Here is a 9,348-nt window from a genome sequence, read left to right on the forward strand (position 1 = left end):
TTTTTAGAGAAAGTATGTTTATGGGTCTGTGTCACAGCATCTTTATCTGAGTTGTGTATTACTGGGGAGGATGAAACACCTGAGTAAACATTTATCCTGTGCTTCCATGGGGAAACTGTATTCACCATAACAACTGGATATTACAGATGTGTCTCTGTGATGCTGGATGGAATATGCTCAGAGCTAAACATTTTAGGCATCTAGGATTGGAAAGAGCATTTGGATCATTGAATAAGCAGCATTATTCAGATGTGCTTTGTGCTGAAAAACATTCCAAAGGGACATGTTCTTTACTTCATAACATTTCTAGTCTGGCTGGGCGGGTAAGTGATTGAACAGACAAAGCTACAGGATCTCTCTTATGTGTCAGGTTATCAAGATTCTGTAGCAGGGAGGCGAAGAAGGAATCCCCTCTGGGGCCCCAAATTAGAGATTTTCGCTGTAAACAATCACATTCTCGATCTTCTAGTTGCTGTTGAATTCCACTTATTCTGTAAAGATTTTTTAGTGTCCAGCCCAGTGTGGTTCAGTGGTTGACCATTGACCTTTGAACCAGGAGGTCATGGTCAGGATAAAAATTTCTTGTGATAATTTCTTCAACACTTCTATAACTTTTCCTTCTTTTTTGGTGTTTTGTTGTTGTTACTAGTATTTAAAATATTCTTCTCTTTTTTTCTAACCTAGATGCTAGTCCTATGGGAGTAAATGGAGGTATAGGCGTTGAAACATCAAATCTTCTTTCTGACTCGATGTTGCATTTAGCCATAAATTCTCAAAACTGTTTAATTTGGATGTGGACTGTGTTGCGTTCTAAATATGTTGGAATTTCTTAGATTCAAAGATAATTCTTGATGTATAAAGGCAAATACGGTGTTTTGAGACCATACTTTTATGCTTTCTATGATATAACATATTTGAAAATGTAGTAATTATTTGGGGAAATCTACAACTCCCCATATACTTGCTGTAGGAAGTTGCAAGTCTGCAGCTTCTTAAAAAGTGAATTTGCTGTCTATCCCATTGTTAAGAATTAGTCCAGCTGAAACCGATTTGGCTCGGATAGAGCGTCAGCCTGCGGACTGAAAGGTCCCAGGTTCAATTCCCGTCAAGGGCATGTACCTGAGTTGCGGGCACATCCCCAGTAGGGGGTGTGCAAGAGGTAGCTGATCGATGATTCTCTCTCATCGATGTTTCTAACTCTCTATTCCTCTCTCTTCCTCTCTGTAAAAAAATCAATAATATATATATATATATATATATATATATATATATATATATATATATATATTAAATGCCAGCTTAGTCTTACAATTCAAGAGTTAGGTGTCTTCCTCCCCTTCACATAATGAAATGTTGCGGGTTAACACTCCCTCACAGAAATGCAAACACATTTACACTGTCTCCCTACCACACCCCAACTTCTTATTATTTATTTTTTTTTACAATATAAGAGGGTCTTTTTTTTTTCCCCCTCATTTTTTTTATTAAGGTATTATATGTATACATACCTTACTGAAATATGGTAGCAACCATACTTGGGTAAAAACTGCTGTTTGAATTTTAATTCTACTATTCTAACTTTGGCATTCACTTACTTGCTTAAACATAAGGTAGTTACCTCAGCTTCCAGGTGGAGACCTGGAGGCTAAGGCAATTTTCCTGTGCCTAGGACCAGAAGTACAGATTGATTCCCACTGACTCAGTAGCTTCAGGGGTAGAAACTAGATAACCTTTAGAGCACATGTGTCAAACACAAGGCCCGCGGGCCAAATCCGTCCCGCCAGGCCTTGCAATGTGGCCCGCACCGCGCTGTCATCACTGCACTCCGCTGCGTTTCCATCACAATGACAGTTTATGACTGTTCAGTAAACCATTCGGCCCGCGATTTAGGCTGGATTTTAGATTTTGGCCCCTTCTCTGATTGAGTTCGACACCCCTACTTTAGAGATTAACTACTGAACTCAGCCGCCTCTAACTAACGCAACATAGGGCCACATTCCAATTTCCCCTGCAGGCTGTTCCCAGCCTTTAGAATTTAGAATTCAGAACAAAGGAAAATTCCTGTGGTTTGGACCTTTATTTATTTATTTTTTAAAAATGCATGTTTTATTTGTGCATTTTGCAGAGTCGTTCTATTTTATTTTTTATTTTTAAAAAAATATATTTTATTGATTTTTCACAGAGAGGAAGGGAGAGGGATAGAGAGCCAGGAATGTCGATGAGAGAGAAACATCGACCAGCTGCCCCTCCCCGCCCCCATACCCCCCCTGGGGATGTGCCCGCAACCAACGTACATGCCCCTGACCGGAATCGAACCCGGGACCCTTCAGTCCGCAGACCGATGCTCTATCCACTGAGCCAAACCGGTTTTGGCGGTTTGGACCTTTAAAAAGACTACCTACACCTGGAACTGCGCAGTCCTGAGTGTGGCCACCTGCTGTGTGGTGCTCTTGCAGCTGTCCTGGCCAGTTTTTCAATAAATCCTTGCCTGCTTCTTTTAATCAATCATCAGCCTCCAGTGGTCTTATTTTGAACCTAGGGTTCAACCCCACAACACTTACCAATCCCCCCCCCCCAACTCCCATACATGCCCTCCCTCCCCAGAGTTTTGCATCCATTGGTTTTGCTTATATGCATGCATACAAGTCCTTCAGTTGATCTCTTATCTCCCCCATATCTCCCTACCCTCCCCACTGTAATTTGACAGTCTGTTTGTTTCTTTACTGTCTCTGTATCTATCTTTTGGTTCATCAGTTTATAATGTTCCCTATTATCCATAATGAGTGAGATCATGCGGTGTTTCTCTTTCATTGACTGGCTTATTTCACTCAGCATGATGTTCTCCAATTCCACCCAGGTCGCTGCAAATGATAAGAATTCATAAGACCCCCTCATAGCAGGCTTCACACTGCTCCAAGCCTGAATATGCAAATTAACTTCCATCTTTGTTGGGTTAATTTGCATGCTTAATTTGCATGTTTCTCTTTTATTGGGTAAGATATTTGAACATTTTAAAGTTTTAAGATCTTGCCGAAACTGGTTTGGCTCAATGGATAGAGCGTTGGCTTGGGGACTGAGGATCCCGGGTTCAATTCCGGTCAAGGGCATGTACCTTGGTTGCGGGCATATCCCCAGTAAGGGGTGTGCAAGAGGCACCTGATCGATGACTCTCTCTCATCAATGTTTCTAGCTCTCTATCTCTCTCCCTTCCTCTCTATAAAAAAATCAATAAAATATATTAAAGTTTTAAGATCTTTTAAAATATTTCATACCTAAGGAAAATGTAAAGAAAAGTTACAAAATGAAGATTTACTAAAGGGAATTCTGTTAATTGTTTTTATTTAACAGTTTAGACTTTTTAAGATTTTAAAATATGATTGTAAAAGTTGCTTGATTACTTAACTGATGAGGAAGAATAAACTGCAAATTAAAAAAAAAAAAATTCATAAGAGAGTCTTAATTACAGCCCAAGTAGCCATTGCTACTAAGGAGCTATTCAACAAAGCAGTTCTTCAAAGTAGCTTCACAAAAGCACGCCACCCTAAATAAAAACAGCCTCAGTAACAGTGGGAGCTATTGTTCAAGGTGGTCCAACCAGCAGCCTCGCAAGGGCTGGCAGTAACATGTCTTTAGACAAAAGTGGCTTCTTGCCATTTCCTCACCCCAACTTTATGTAATAAAGAGACCTGCCACAGTGTATTAGACCCATTGCAATCGCCACTTAACACGCTACTTAAAGGAGATCTTGCTCCTGTCAACTTAAACTGTTTCTCCTTTGGAAAGCCCTACGATGAGTGGAAATGCCGGGGAATCAAACCATGATCCTCCTCAACCAGACAACCCTGGAATTCGGAAACAGTGGCATGAAGATGTTTCTCAATATCGTCGAGAAGAGCTTGTTCACAAACTGTAAGATGTGTGCATGTCATAGTCATGAAGAGTTACCATGTCAGTGTGCTTCTAATCTGCCAGGCACTTAACCACGGAGGAATGTTATTGATTTTTCTCTCCCTGGCTCTTGTTGCTAATATGCTTCTGCGCGTGTGGCTCTCTTGCTTCTTAGTTTCTGCTTAAGTTTCTCGTCATCTTTGTTAGGAGTATCTCAGCTTTAACTATTCTGCCTAGTGACAATAATAAATATATTAGTTAAAAATTATTCACATTATGCCAAAAACCGGTTTGGCTTAGTGGATAGAGCATCGGTCTGCACTAAAGGGTCCCAGGTTCGATTCCGCTCAAGGGCATGTACCTAGGTTGTGGGCACATCCCTGGTGGTGGGTGTGCAGGAGGCAGCTGGTCGATGTTTCTCTCTCATCGATGTTTCTAGCTTTCTTTTTTTTAAAAAATAAGTTTTTATTGTTCATATTATTACAAATGTTTCTTCCCCCCCACCACCACCATTGCTCTCCTCCACCAGGTTCCCACCCCACCCTCTGCCCTTTCCCCACCCCCCATTGTGCTCATCCATAGGTGCACAGTTTATGTTCAGTCTCTTCCCACATCCCCCTCTTCCCTTTTCCCCAAGAATTTTCAGTTCACTCCCCTTCCATACCTCTGATTCTATTATATTCAACAGTTAATATTGTTCATCAGATTTTTTTCTAATTTCCTTGGTTTTTAGATTCACTTGTTGATAGTTATGTAATTGTTGTTCATAATTTTTATCTTTATTTACTTTCTCTTCTGAAAGAACCCCCTTCAGCAATTCATATAATTCTGGTTTGGTGGTGATGAACTCCTTTAGCTTTTTTTTTATTAGTGAAGCTCTTTATCTGACCTTCGATTCTGAGTGATAGCTTTGCTGGATAGATTATTTTTGGCTGTAGGTTCTTGCTATTCATCACCTTGAATATTTCTTGCCATTCCCGTCTGGCCTGCATGGTTTCTGTTGAGAAGTCAGCTGACAATCGTATAGGTGCTCCTTTATAGGTAACTACCTTCTTTGCTCTTGCTGCTTTTAATATTCTCTCTTTGTCTTTCGCTCTTGGAATTTTAATTATGATTTGTCTTAGTGTGGTCCTCTTTGGATTCCTTTTGTTTAGAGTTCTGTGCGCTTCCTGGACTTGTATGTCTAATTCTTTCACCAGTTGGGGAAGTTTTCTGTCACTATTTCTTTCAGTATGTTTTCGATATCTTGCTCTCTCTCATCTTCTGGGACCCCCATAATTCTGATGTTGGTTCGCTTGAAGTTGTCCCAGAGGTTTCTTACATTATCTTCAATTTTCTGGATTCTCTTGCCTTCTAGCTTCTGTGGAGGAGCGTCTTCTGGCTCTTTATGTTCCAAATCTTTGACTTGATTCTTGCGATTTTCCATTCTGTTTTTAGGACTCTGTATATTTTTTATTTCAGAGAATGTATTCTTTATTTCTTTTTTTTTTTTAAATATATTTTATTGATTTTACACAGAGAGGAATTGAGAGGGACAGAGAGTTAGAAACGTTGACCAGCTGCCTCTTGCACAACCCTCACCGGGGATGTGCCCGCAGCCAAGGTACATGCCCTTGACCGGAATCGAACCCGGGACCTTTCAGTCTGCAGGCCGACGCTCTATCCACTGAGCCAAACCGGTCCCGGCTGTATTCTTTATTTCTTGTTGATTCCTTATCATTTCTTGTTGATCCCTTATCATTTCTTGTTGATTCCTTATTAATTCTAGTTGATCTCTTTTCATATCCTCATAGGTCTTATTGATCTTTTCTAGGAAATTCTTGAAAAACCTTATAAGTGTAGATTTGAACTCTATATTCAGTCGCTTTTTGTCCTCCATTTCTTTCGTTTGTGATCTAGTTCGTTGTCGCATTTCGCAGCTACAGATGGGGCGGGGTTTCAGGGTGGAGCCTACAGCCTTAGCTTCCGTCAGCCCCGCCCTATGCGGCTCCTGAGTCTCAGGGTCCTTCAGTACTCGCTATAAGCACCTCTGAGAGAAAGGTGCCCTCGATTTTCGCCTGCTACCAGTCTATGCTCTCCCCCAATGAGCTCTGTATTGGGGTTCAGTTCAGTTGGAAGTGGGATTGGAGGTGGCGTTCAGAGCAGTCTGGAGCCCCAGTCTCCTTCCCGCCAGGGAATCCCGCGGCACAGCCGACCGTCCCTTCTCTGCACACAATGTACGCGCCTCCGGGACCTCTTCTCGCTGCTCCCCGGGGTTCCGCCTCACAGCCCAGCTCCCTCTGGATGAGCCTGGGTCCCGGGGGGTCTGGCCTAGAACTGGGGTTCAGAGCAGTCGGGGGCCCAGCACAGTTGGAGTTTTATCTCCTTTCCATAGGGAACGCCCGCCAGGCACTCGGCCTCCCTCCTCTCCGGCTCAGTCCTCTCTGCGCACCACGTGTCTCCCTACCTTAGGCTTTTACAGCTCCTCCATGCTTCCTTCTGGTTTTCTCCTTGCTTCTCGTTGTAGAATTTCCAGTCAGTCAACCTTCCTGTAGATCTGGGCAATGTCCATTTTATATTTTAGTTGTATTTTATTGAAATTGCTGTGTGCAGCTGCGGCTAGGTGTTTACCTGGGCGCAGCCATCTTGGATCCCCGATGTTTCTAGCTTTCTATCCCTCTCCCTTCCTCTCTGTAAAAAATCAATAAAATGTGTTTTTAAAAAAATTATTCACATTATTGTTACTGCTTTTACAAAATTTGCAATTTCAAAAGAAAGCCTAGGTCTCCCCTCATTAGAATGTGGCAAGAATTTTTTGTTATCCCTGAGCTTTTGTTATGTTGACAGTTAAATCTGGTAGGATGTGTTTCTGATCCTCCAATAGTATATATGTCAATAACTTGTGGAATAGTTCGCACTATTTGTTGGAAAGTTTATATATTTCAGGTACTCTGCCTCACAAACACTGTCTTATTGAAAGAGTGTTTATCAGGATAAAGAGGGGAAAGGCAGATAGAGAAAATGGAATGCACACAGTATCAAAAAGAGAGAGCCTAGACCTCTCTGACTATAGAACTTACACTTCAACACACAGCATTTTCATTTTTGGAGAAAACAGTCTTTGATAGTCTTTTCTCCACTTAATGGAGATTTCGTTCATTCCACCCACATTTTTACTTAATGAACAGAGATAATTATTTGGGGTTGATCATCTGACTTGATGTTATTTTTTTTTTTTTTTTTTTACCAACTCAAATATTCATCTAAATTTCCACTGATTTCTTCCTCTTCTGGATCTTCAAGTAGTATTAAACTGAACATGAGATAACCCAATGATAGAATTAGTGGCTTGAAATCACATTGGTCAATTTTAGGAATACTAGTGCCAAGCATTTTATAGGAAATGACCAGAGAGTAAAAGACTTTTAACAGAGCCAAGACCGGTTTGGCTCAGTGGATAGAGCGTCGGCCTGCGGACTGAAGGGTCCTGGGTTCGATTCCGGTCAAGGGCATGTACCTTGGTTGCGGGCACATCCCTAGTAGGGGGTATGCAAGAGGCAGCTGATCAGTGTCTCTCTCTCATCGATGTTTCTGGCTCTCTATCCCTCTCTCTTCCTCTCTGTAAAAAATCAATAAAATATATATATTTTTTTAAAAGAAGACTTTTAGCAGAATTATCCATTTCGGCCCCGTCCACCTCAAGTTTTTTATATTTAAGATTTCATAGTGATGATTTACTGACTGGAGTAAATTTGGGAGAGTAGAAGGATCTGAAGGCTATTGCTAATTGATAATGTACCAAAGGTCAGCTTTCCTCACTTCGTTTACGCAAATTGTACAATACAATTTGTTTGTTCCAAATTACAGTCATAGAGAGGGCCAGAGAGTATTTTTATGCAGTCATTTTATTCTGATCAGGAAAACCTTTTGTTTACCACAAAAAGACAATTTCATCTCAGTCAGTATTTTATATTAGAGTACATTCCATCCCTTCCCTTTATTTATTTTATTTTTAAATGTTGTTTTATCGATTTTAGAGAGGAAGAGAGAGAAAGAGAAACATCGTGATGAGAGAGAATCAGTGATTGGTTGCCTCCTACACACCCCACATAAGATCAAGTCCAAAACCCCAGCATGTGCCTGACAGGGAATCACACCATGTTCCTCTGGTGCACAGGTCAGCGCTCACCGACTGTGCCACACTCACCAGGGTCACCCCTCACTTTGGCATTTTATTTAATGTGAACATTGTACAAAAATGAGGGGAAGATTTAAAGTGCAGTATATTTCTATGATGAGTTGGAAAAGCTTTTGTGATATAACAGTGTTAGGATTCTCTGTTCTTAGTGTTCAAGCCATATTTCCTGTTCCGGATCCTGCTGCTTTAGAAGACCCACGGATGGAAAACACAATTGCATATGCCCGGAGAGAGGAAGGGGACGCGTATGAATCTGCAAATAGTCGCGTGAGCACCTGTTCTTTTTCTATAGAAAGTCAGAAATGGCGCTGTGTTTATTCCTGTTTCTAATATGTACTTCAGAGGATACCTTCAGCTATCCTCTTATTCTCACTGTGCATAGTCAAGATAAAGTAATTTTCTTAGGGTGTACATCATCAAGACTTTCACATGTTTCCTCTCAGTAATTCAGTCCACTCATGTGGCACTTTATCTGGGTCCTTCTGTCAACTTAGAAAGTGGTTGAGCTGTTTCCAGCTCTGTGTTTTTCACTAGAATATGGCGAATCAGCTGCTTAGTCGAGTAGTATTGCAGTTTCTGAATCGGTTGAACTTTCCTCTCTAAATTGGCACTTCTTAAAATACGTAGCGTAGTCTTTGCATGTGCTGTCAATTGCCAGAACATTCTTTGTAAACCGACTTGGAGAGGTCATACTTATTTTATAGATTCATAGTGAAGCTGCTTTTCACATGATCATTCCAGAATGAGCTCATGTTTGGAATGATCCAAGAAAGTAGATTAGGTTTTTCCCACTTTTCTTTCGGTTTCTGCCCACTTAAGTGCAGCTAAAATCTCTTCTTAGTTCATTTTTTCTGTTACTAAATGATAGTTCTTTTTTTCTCATCTCTATTTTATTTCCAAAATTTATAAAGGAGGAATACGAACACCTGCTATCTGAGAAGATCAGTAGAATCCGGGAAGAAGAAGAAGAAAGACGAATGACAAGGCTACGGATACTAAACATGCCACCAAATGCTGCAGGTATGGTGCCAATTTCCATGAATCCAGGGCCTAACATGGGCAACTAAAGCAGAAATGACTTCTAAAAAGTGCTTTCTGTTATATTTGATTTGGAGAAAATTTGCTAATGAATGATTTCTCACCAAAGTCATTAATTTGCATAAGTTTATGCAGCTATTCCTGTTTTCTTTGCATTTTTTGCCTGTGCAAAGAAAATTTATTCTCTGGTAAAAACAGTAGCTGAGCAGCACATTTAAGATTTATTTTTTTTTTGCGGAGACCGG

General features: G+C 40.7%; 1 long non-coding RNA gene across 1 annotated transcript; it reads left to right on the forward strand.

Annotated features, from left to right (window-relative positions):
• Positions 1-3,794: 3,794 nt before the first annotated feature.
• LOC123651933 lies at positions 3,795-9,086 on the forward strand. The gene is made up of 3 exons (XR_006740947.1): positions 3,795-3,909; positions 8,215-8,332; positions 8,977-9,086. It is a non-coding gene; the product is annotated as an uncharacterized LOC123651933 (long non-coding RNA).
• Positions 9,087-9,348: the final 262 nt, after the last annotated feature.

The sequence above is a fragment of the Pipistrellus kuhlii genome, unplaced genomic scaffold (genome assembly GCF_014108245.1).
Source record: "Pipistrellus kuhlii isolate mPipKuh1 unplaced genomic scaffold, mPipKuh1.p scaffold_m20_p_90, whole genome shotgun sequence".
In the NCBI taxonomy this organism is placed as follows: Eukaryota; Metazoa; Chordata; class Mammalia; order Chiroptera; family Vespertilionidae; genus Pipistrellus; species Pipistrellus kuhlii.